The sequence below is a fragment of the Canis lupus genome, chromosome 22 (genome assembly GCF_048164855.1).
Source record: "Canis lupus baileyi chromosome 22, mCanLup2.hap1, whole genome shotgun sequence".
Lineage (NCBI taxonomy): Eukaryota > Metazoa > Chordata > Mammalia > Carnivora > Canidae > Canis > Canis lupus.
The window spans coordinates 8,651,769-8,661,288 of NC_132859.1; the positions used below are offsets into that span (position 1 = coordinate 8,651,769).

Genomic DNA, 9,520 nt, shown 5'->3' on the forward strand with positions numbered 1-9,520 from the left:
GTTATGTTGGGAAAACCACCTCTTCACTCAGGTTCAGACTAAGGGAATTTGGACCTGTTCTATAATATTAATGATATATTTAACAGAGGAAACTTCTTCCCCCTCCTTTCTTTCTTTCTTTCTTTCTTTCTTTCTTTCTTTCTTTCTTTCTTTCTTTCTTTCTTTCTTTCTTTCTTTCTTTCTTTTTTCCTTCCTTCCTTCCTTCCTTCCTTCCTTTTTCTTTTCCTTTACCTTTTTCTTCTTTCTTTCTTTCTTTCTTTCTTTCTTTCTTTCTTTCTTTCTTTCTTCTTTCTTTCTTTCTTTCTCCCCCCTTTCCCCTCTTTTTAATAAATACTTATTGGGATAAGACAGATGGCAAAGCCCTGAGTAAAGTCAGGGCAAACAGCCTGAAACAAAGCCAAACAGCTGAACAAGTTACTTTTTTTTTTTATTTTTATTTATTTATGATAGTCACACAGAGAGAGAGAGAGAGAGAGAGAGAGGCAGAGACACAGGCAGAGGGAGAAGCAGGCTCCATGCACCAGGAGCCCGACGTGGGATTCGATCCCGGGTCTCCAGGATCGCGCCCTGGGCCAAAGGCAGGTGCTAAACCACTGCGCCACCCAGGGATCCCTGAACAAGTTACTTTTACCTAATCAACCCAATTTCTTCAACTGCAGCACTGTTATTGTAAGCCTCATATAAGATAATACACATAAGTTTTAGTGAAGGCCTGTCACATGGTGAGAAAGTGTTATATCCTTGTATCTCCCCAGAGTACACAGTGTTACGTAGTGCTAGAAATTTGAGTAATTTGGGATCCCTGGGTGGCACAGTGGTTTAGTGCCTGCCTTTGGCCCAGGGCGCGATCCTGGAGACCCGGGATCGAATCCCACATTGGGCTCCCGGTGCATGGAGCCTGCTTCTCCCTCTGCCTGTATCTCTGCCTCTCTCTCTCTCTCTCTCTCTGTGTGTGACTATCATAAATAAAAAATTAAAAAAAAAAGAAATTTGAGTAATTTGAAAATGAACAATGGCCAGAAATATGGGCCTTGGAGATTAGAGTAGAGAATGAAGGAGAGATGAAAATGGTTGTGAACACTAATGGAGGGAACATAGACCAAGTAGGGATAAAAGGAAAACGATTCACTATTCGTGGATTAGGAAGTAGAATAGCATGGAGATTAAGAGTTTGTGCTCTTGCAGACAGACTATCTGGATTTGAACCCTGGCTTTACAATTTACTATTGTCTTGTGTGATCCTGGACAAATTACTTAACTATTCTGACTCAGTTTCCTCATGTATTAAATGGAAATAATGATAGCTCTAGCCTTTTATTCTCAAGATTAAATGAACTAGGGATGCCTAGGTGCCTCAGTGATTGAGTGTCTGCCTTCTGCTCAGGGTGTGATCCCAGAGTCTGGGGATCCAGTACCCCATCCGGCTCCCTGCAAGAAGACTGCTTTTCCCTATGCCTATGTCTCTGCTCCCCTCTCTCTCTCTGTCTCTCATGAATAAATAAAATCTTTAAAAAAAGATTAAATGAACTAAAACCTATTAAGGGTAAGACATGCTTGGCACATTATAAAAGCTTCATAAGTGAAAGCCGCTATTACTATTAATTTTCAACCTAATTCCCTGGATCACCCCAGGAAAGCTCTTGTTCTTGGGAATACTAAATAGCACAGAGAAGCTGGCAGTGTTTCTAGTCGGAGCTGCATCAAGTGGATCTCTGAAATTGCTTCCTTGAGGACTCCTGCTTTTCTCCTATAAAGTTGATAACATACTGAGATCAGGTTCACATTCCTTTCTTAAAACTGAGCAGGAGATTTAAGGCTGCGGTTCCCAAATTTCACCACACATTAGAATCCCCACACTACATCCCTTATCAGTGAAATTAGAATGTTAGGAGACAGGGCCTATGAGTCTGTATTTTTTAGGGATTCCAATTTGAAACAAAGTTGGGAACCTCTGGCTTAACGGACTGGTTTTACTTCTGAGTTTAGGGTGCTAAATAAATTGATGCTTTTATCTGGGACCTTGTTTCATTGTTCTAAGCAAGGTGTGTGAAAACTATGACAACCATAACAGGGCTGTTCATGTGGTAAACGAAATTGCTCATCAGACAGTCAATAATGCCCTCTGGTGGTGCGTTTAGAGCCTAACATAATCTACTTTTCTTGGGATAAGAGTGCTTTTAACACAGGGAAAGGCGGGCAGTGAAGACTATTCCACCATACCTCTGTGCCCCTCTACCACATACACGTATATCTAGAAAGGCAAATGTAGATCTAGAGAATAAGCTAACCAAGAGCACGCAAGAATCATTAATAGCTGTGGAATTGAAATGTAATTGGTTCTCCAAGTTTCCCTTCCTCTCAAGGGCATCCTCCCCAAGTGGCCTCATCTTCATAGCTTCCCAGCGTGAACACCACCAGTATGCATCAATAGCTTCTGGATCCTATTTCTAGCTCCTAAGCATGATCTTGATCCCTTCAACTGCCAACCACAGTCACATAACTGATCGGAGCCAGAAGTACCTGGAGAGGAGTAATTATCTCTTTCCTCCATGGCTTAGGGTTTTATTTCTTCTGTAGGGTAGAAGGCAAAGATTGCACTGCTGACTAGGAAAGTCTGACTTACTGGGCCTTCTGATTAAGGGTAATAACTGTCACCACTTTACAAATGAGAATAAGGCCTAAAGAAAGGTATTGCCATCATCAGTAGGAAATGAGTCATTTTTTTAAAAGGTTTTATTTATGCATTTGACACAGAGAGAGTGAACACAAGCAGGGGGAGTGGCAGGCCGAGGCAGAGGGAGAAGCAGACTCCCTTAGGAGCAGGGAGCCCAATGTAGAGCTGGATCCCAGAACCCTAAGATAATGACCTGAGCCAAAAGCAGACGCTTAGCCGACGGAGCCACCCAGGCACCCCAGAGATGATTCATCTTAATATGCCTCTTCTCTCTGTTCTGAATCCAAGGGGCTTCATATATCAAGTGGGGAAACTGAAGCCCAAGTACAGAATTGTTCTCTCTAGGCACACATCCGAAAGCCCTTGGCTAACCTAGAGCCTCAGCCTAATGGAGCACTAGAGATGTGATATGCTCAATAGGAGATAGCAATGAAGGATGCCACAATATCAGCAAAAAAAATATGGGACTGTAGGGTCTGAAAGAAAATAGGATATCAGTGTTAGAGAGTAGAGGCTGAAAATTTAGGGACTGGGGGGGGGGGGCGGCGGAGAGAAGGGGTAGGGGGATCCTTGAGCACAGAATGACAGAGTTGAGTCTCTGAAGCAGAAATGGAGTGGAACTGAGGATCAGGAGCAAGGATGGAGGGAGGTCTGGGGTCTCGGTTAGGCAGTTTCCCTGGAGACTGAGGCTGAGAACAGCCAGCGGCTCCTGCCCCCAGCAAGCCTTCTGCAGCAGACGCCTGGTGCACCGCAGCGTGACTCCCAGGACGCGGGGTTTCTGGGAACCAAGACACCATCCTGGCCAGCGTGACGGGATAAGACCCATGGGGGCCTCAGCCACCTGCAGTTGCTCGATACAACGCGGGCTCCGGCGCAGCGGTCTCCCCGCCCCTTCCACTCCTTCCAAAATCTCGATTTCTTGGAACTTCTGGCCTAACAAACTGTGACAAGTCTCAAGGAGGCTTCGCTGACGCCATCCCGGGGAAGCTAGGGATTGCCTAGGCTCCCGCGGCAGCAGGAAACGTGCCGGTTAATCTCGCCTTTTGCATTCTGATGCAAGCAAAGCTTCCAGCACTGACGGAAACCTTGCAGGAGGTCTCCAGGACCTTGAGCCCTGGATAACGAGGATGCATTTCCAGGAGGATTCTGGGATTCGTAGTTTTTTGAGGGGGTCTCCAACCGCGCAGGCCAAACTCCGCATGCGCCTCGCGCCCCGGAGCCCGGCGCTTGTTCTCGCGCGAGGTTGGCACGTGCAGGTGGCACCTGGGGCTTAGATTGGAGCAGCTCGAAGGCGGGCAGGTCCAGCTGCCGCACGTGCCTCTGCTTCTTCATCGAGCTTCTAGCTCACCTTTCTACTGGGTAGGATTTATTCATCGCGGAGCTCTCAATCTGGAAGGGGCTAACAAGCAAACTGACGAGTGGCAGGAGTAGAAGGGCAGGTGTTTTCATTGCCGTGGAGCAGAAAGAAGCGAGTAGGGGAGAAAGGTTTCCCAGAGCGACTAAAGTTGGAGCTGAAACGCGAGGGACTGAGTCCCAGGAGGAGCTGGCCGAGAGGTATGGTCAGGGCCAAGGCTTCCAGTAGAGTCCCAGGTGACTGGGGAGCCTGGGTGGCTCAGTCGGTTAAGCATCAGCCTTGGGCTCAGGTTATGACCCCAGGACCCTCCCTCAGTGGGCTTCCTGCTCCCTGGAGCGCCTTCTCCCTCTCCTCCCTACCTGTACTCTTTTGCTCTCTCTGTCTCTGTCTCTCTCTCTCTCAAATAAATAAAGGAAATCTTAAACAAAACAAAACAAAAAAACAAGTATAACGTGGTTTTAGTTTTCTGCTCCCACCTGAAATTTTTACTTTTTAAAATAAACTTAATTTCTCAAGTACTTCCTAAAATGCCCAGTTTTAGTAAAACAAGTAAACTTTTGTGTTTTTACCCAAGTTTAGGCTGTTAGTGTGATGCCACCTATAGCTGTTTTGTGCACTTTTTTTTTTACCATTTATTTTTGTGTGACTTTTATTGTTTTGGTGTATGTTAGCTTAAGTTGTTGCTAGCTTAAGTTGTTAGCTTAAGTTGTATGATATGAGGGAGAACATGACACTAATCTTGGAATCAGGAAATGAGCATTTAGACTACAAGCCTTTGGGATAATTAATCCTCAATAATGAAGAACGATATGTTATTTATTGTGCTTCTTTTGGGACTTTGAACTATCTCAAGGATAGAAATCTAAAGCAATAATATTTGTAATGATTCCCTAGCTCTATAAATAAGAATATTTTATAGTGATGCCTGGGTGGCTCAGCGGTTGAGCGTCTGCCTTTGGCTCAGGGAATGATCCCTGGTCTGGGGGGATAAATAAATAAAATCTTTTAAAAAAAGAGAATATTTTATAAATATGTTGAAGGAGGAAATGGATAACAACATCTGGTTTTACACTAATAGTACGGTAGGATTTTTAGGTTGATGTGGGCTTTTACTGTTTGGGTAGTGGTTTTTTTTGGGGGGGTAGTGTTTAATGTGGATGGGGTAAGAATAAATCTTTTGGGGTACAGATCAATTATGAAGGGTTAAAGAGACCTGTGATGGTCTCTTAGTTTTGTTTTTTGAAAGATTTTATTTATTTACTTATTCATGACACACACACACACACACACACACACACACAGAGGCAGAGACATGGCAGAGGGAGAAGAAGGCTCCATGCAGGGAGCCTGACACGGGACTCGATTCCAGGACTCCTGGGCCAAAGGCAGGAGCCAAACCACTGAGCCACCCAGGGATCTCCTGGTCTCTTAGTTTTGTTTTGGATTTGTGTTTGTTTTGCTTTCTATTGTTTTCATTTTACAGACAATCCCTGACTTAACAATAGTTTGACTTAATTTTTTCTCTTTACTGTGGTGCAAACGCAGTATACATTCAGTAGAAACTGCCCTCAAATTTTGGATTTGGATCTTTTTCTGGGCTACTGATAGGCAGTATGATACTCTTTCATGATACTGGGCAGCAGCAGAGTGGCAGTGAGCTGCAGCTCCCAATCAGCCAGGAGGCCACAACGATAATCAACTGATAAATTTACAACCATTGTGTTTTTCACTTTCAGTACAGTATTCAATAAGTTACACGAGATGATCCACACTTCAGGGTAAAATAGGCTTTGTGTTAGATGATCCTGTCCCCCTGTAGGTTAACAAATCTGAGCATGTTTAAGGTAGACTAGGCTAAGTGATGACATTCTGTGGATTAAGTGTATTTTATTTTTAAGATTTTATTTATTCATTCATAAGAGACACAGAGAGAGAAGCAGAGACACAGGCAGAGGGAGAAGCAGGCTCCATCCCTGGGACTCCGGGAGCAATGCCCTGAGCCAAAGGCAGACACTCAACCGCTGAGCCACCCAGGCATTCCAGATTAAGTGTATTAAATGCATTTTCAATTTAAGATACTTTCAACGTAGGATGAGTTTATCAGGACATAATTCCATAATAAGTTAAGGAAGATCTGTAGTTTGTTTTGGGCAGAGACAACATCCACTAAGGAAGATTCTTGCAAAGTGTGGCATTGATGGCAAGAAACTCCTGAGGTGGGTGGTGGATAGCAGGACAATCTCTTGACTAATTAACACCAACAAAAACCATGTCAAATCTTAGTGTTTAGGAAGATATTTACTACCTTAGTATTTTGGTAGTCCACCTCAAATTCTATGTTAAATTGGTATTGAGAAATACAGAACTGCATTCTTTTGGGATTTACTTGGATAAGATTTTCATTTCTCTGTTTTATACAATCTCATTAGACATTCTTTTTTTTTTAAGATTTTATTTATTTATTCATGAGAGACACAGAGAGAGAGAGAGAGAGAGAGAGAGAGAGGCAGAGACACAGCAGAGGGAGAAGCAGGCTCCATGCAGGGAGCCCGATGTGGGACTCCATCCCGGGTCTCCAGGATCATGCCCTGGGCTGAAGGTGGCGCTAAACCACTGAGCCACCCAGGGATCCCCTCATTAGACATTCTTTTACCCAAAACAAGCACTTCATCATATTTTAAATGGGCTGCTTCTCTGACTTGGTAGGTTTTTTTTCTCCAGCTATAAAGACTCCTCTGCAACACACTCATTGAGATTGTCATTCCCCAGGGCACCTGGATGGCTCTGTTGGTTAAACTTCTAGCTCAAGTCATGATCTGAGGGTCCTGGGGTTGAGCCCTGTGTTGGGCTCTGTGGGCTCAGTGGTTGGCCTGAGGATTCTCTCTCTCTCCCTCTGCTCCTCCCCCCACCCTTACTCTTGTGCATGTGCTCTCATTAAAATAAATCTTTTTTAAAAATTACCATTTTTGTTATTTTTCTCTAGCTTAGCTTCTTCCTAGTTCATGAAGCCTATGAACACCCTTTCCTAGTTCCCAGTATTTTTTATCACTATTATCCACTTTGTTAATCTCCCTTGTAGTTTAGTGATTTGTATCTCATTTTGTGTACTTTGTTGCTTTATAAACTTATGCAAGACATGCAGTATTTTTTGCGTTTATTTAGAGACCATATATTATCTTTTATTTTATTTTATTTTTTTTAAGTAGATTGCACACCCAGTGTGGAGCCCAATGCAGGGCTTGAACTCATGACCCTGAGATCAAGACCTGTGCTGAGATCAAGTCAGATGCTTAACCAATTTGAGCCATCCCTGTCTTTTATTCCTTTTTTTTTTTTAAATATATATTTATTTAAGAGAGAGAGAGAGAGAGCACAAGCGGGGGTGGGGGGTGGGGGTGGGGAGCAGCAGAGGGAGAGGAAGAAGGAAGCTCCCAGACAAGCAGGGAGCCTAAAGGGGGGCTAGATCCCAGGACTCCAGGATCATGACCTGAGACAAAGGCAGATGGTTAAGTGACTGAGCCACTCTGGCGCCCTTCCCTCCCCCGCCACCGTCTTTTATTTTTAATAGTCATGTACTATTCATTTTTATATGTGTATATACAAATGTCTAACGCATAAATCTCTGTAATTCCCAGCCTGAGGCCAGGAACCGCTGGCAAATTATCCACCTATTTTTGATATTAAAAAAAAAGTGTAAATATATCTCCTCAAATAAAAAAGTGTAGATTTGAAAAAGCTTTTAAAAATTATTTTTACTCAAAATATATAATTTCAAGTTTGTTAAAAGCTAATTATAAACTCTTGATTAAAAACCTGAATAAAGTTTAAGCCATTCTTTCAATAACAAAGGGATTCTTGGGAATCCCTTGATTAAAAACCTGAATAAGGTTTTAGGCAATCTTTCAATAACAAAAGGATTCTTGGGAAAAGCTTGAGAACTATTCTACTTAGTACTTAGTTAAAAAAAACAAAACAAAACAAAAAAAAAATTAAGAGGAACCCAAAAGGGATTTTGGGAGAAAGCCTCTTTCCAATCTGGTAGCAGCCATTTAGCTCAAAGGTCAGCCGAAGAGGGTGCTTACAAGTACGTCCTGGGGCTGTGGAGGAAGAAGCAGTCTGATGTAATGGGGTTTATTCTCAGAGTACACTGCTGGCCTGTCTGCTCCCCAGGATACCCTGCCCAATCTAGCCTGATAAAGTGCACAGATTGGGTTAGAAGGCCAGGCAAATTTATGTCATATATCAGATTCATGTGCACTGCGGCAACTGCAAATGCCCAATTCCTAAGGGTGTTATATATGGCAAGATTGTTCATCATGGTGTTAACCAGCTAAAGTTGACCCCAAGCCTTCAGTCTTGCCTAGGAGGGAGCTGGATTCTACTGTGGGCCTCTGAAAGTCCTGAATTCTTACTGGGTTAGTGAAGATTCCACATACAAATTCTTTGAGGTTATCCTCATTGATCCATTACACAAGGCTATCAGAAAAAAATCCTGATACCCAGTGGATCACCAAACCAGCCCATAAGCACAGGAAGATTTGAGAACTGAAATCTACAGGCCCCAAGAGGCTTGGCCCTGGAAAAGGTCGTTAAGTTCCACACCAAGCAGCTTGGAGAAGACGCAGTACTCTCCAGCTCCATGTTACTGCTAATATAAGTAATGTTTGCAAAATTCTTGCTAATAGACAATTTACAACAGTCAAAAAAAATTTTTTTTAGTATATGTGTGAGTTTGCCCCTTCTTTCCAAAATTCAAATATTCTCTTAGGAGGGAAACTGAGTGGGGAAAAATTAGAGAGGAAGACAAATCATGAGACTCTGGACTCTGGGAAACAAAGGGTTGCAGAAGGGGAGGTGGTAGGATGGGGTAACTGGGTGACGGGCATTAAGGAAGGCACATGATGAGAAGAGCACTGGGTATTGTACTCTATGTTGGCAAATTGAATTTAAATAAAATATATTTTAAAAAACAAATTTAAAAAATTTCTTTTAAGTAAATAATTTTAAACAAGGTTTTAGTGATTTATCTCTTACCAAAAGTATCTTGAAAAAGCATACCTTAGAACACCAGGCTAGCTTTGTTTCTCTTCCTTTTAAAAATTCTATATTCATGTTATGGGTTAAAATGTGTGTATGGTCCTTTTAATTATCTTTTTCAAAAATTTATGTAGACAACTATTGATGCTTATTGATAAGTTCAATTTTCTGAATATTAACTGCCATCTGTGTTGACTTCAGTGTGCTAACCTAGGTCATCAATGCTTTAATGTTCACCTGGGGGTGCATCAGACTTTATTCTTTTTTGACCCCAACACGTTATCTAAAAGTATTTGAGAAATGGAAATTTTATTTATAAATACTACAAAATTAGCAATTCAAACAGGATGTTAATATATTATGACCCTAAAATTTCATCTGTTTATGAACTTGAGTCTTCTGAATTTCTAATTCTATTAGGTCAGGAGATTAAATTCCTCTAAAAATCTATTCAA

At 42.3% G+C, this 9,520-nt stretch overlaps 1 pseudogene; it reads left to right on the forward strand.

Annotated features, from left to right (window-relative positions):
- Window positions 1-5,789: 5,789 nt before the first annotated feature.
- LOC140613746 (large ribosomal subunit protein eL15-like) lies at window positions 5,790-9,520 on the forward strand (annotated as a pseudogene).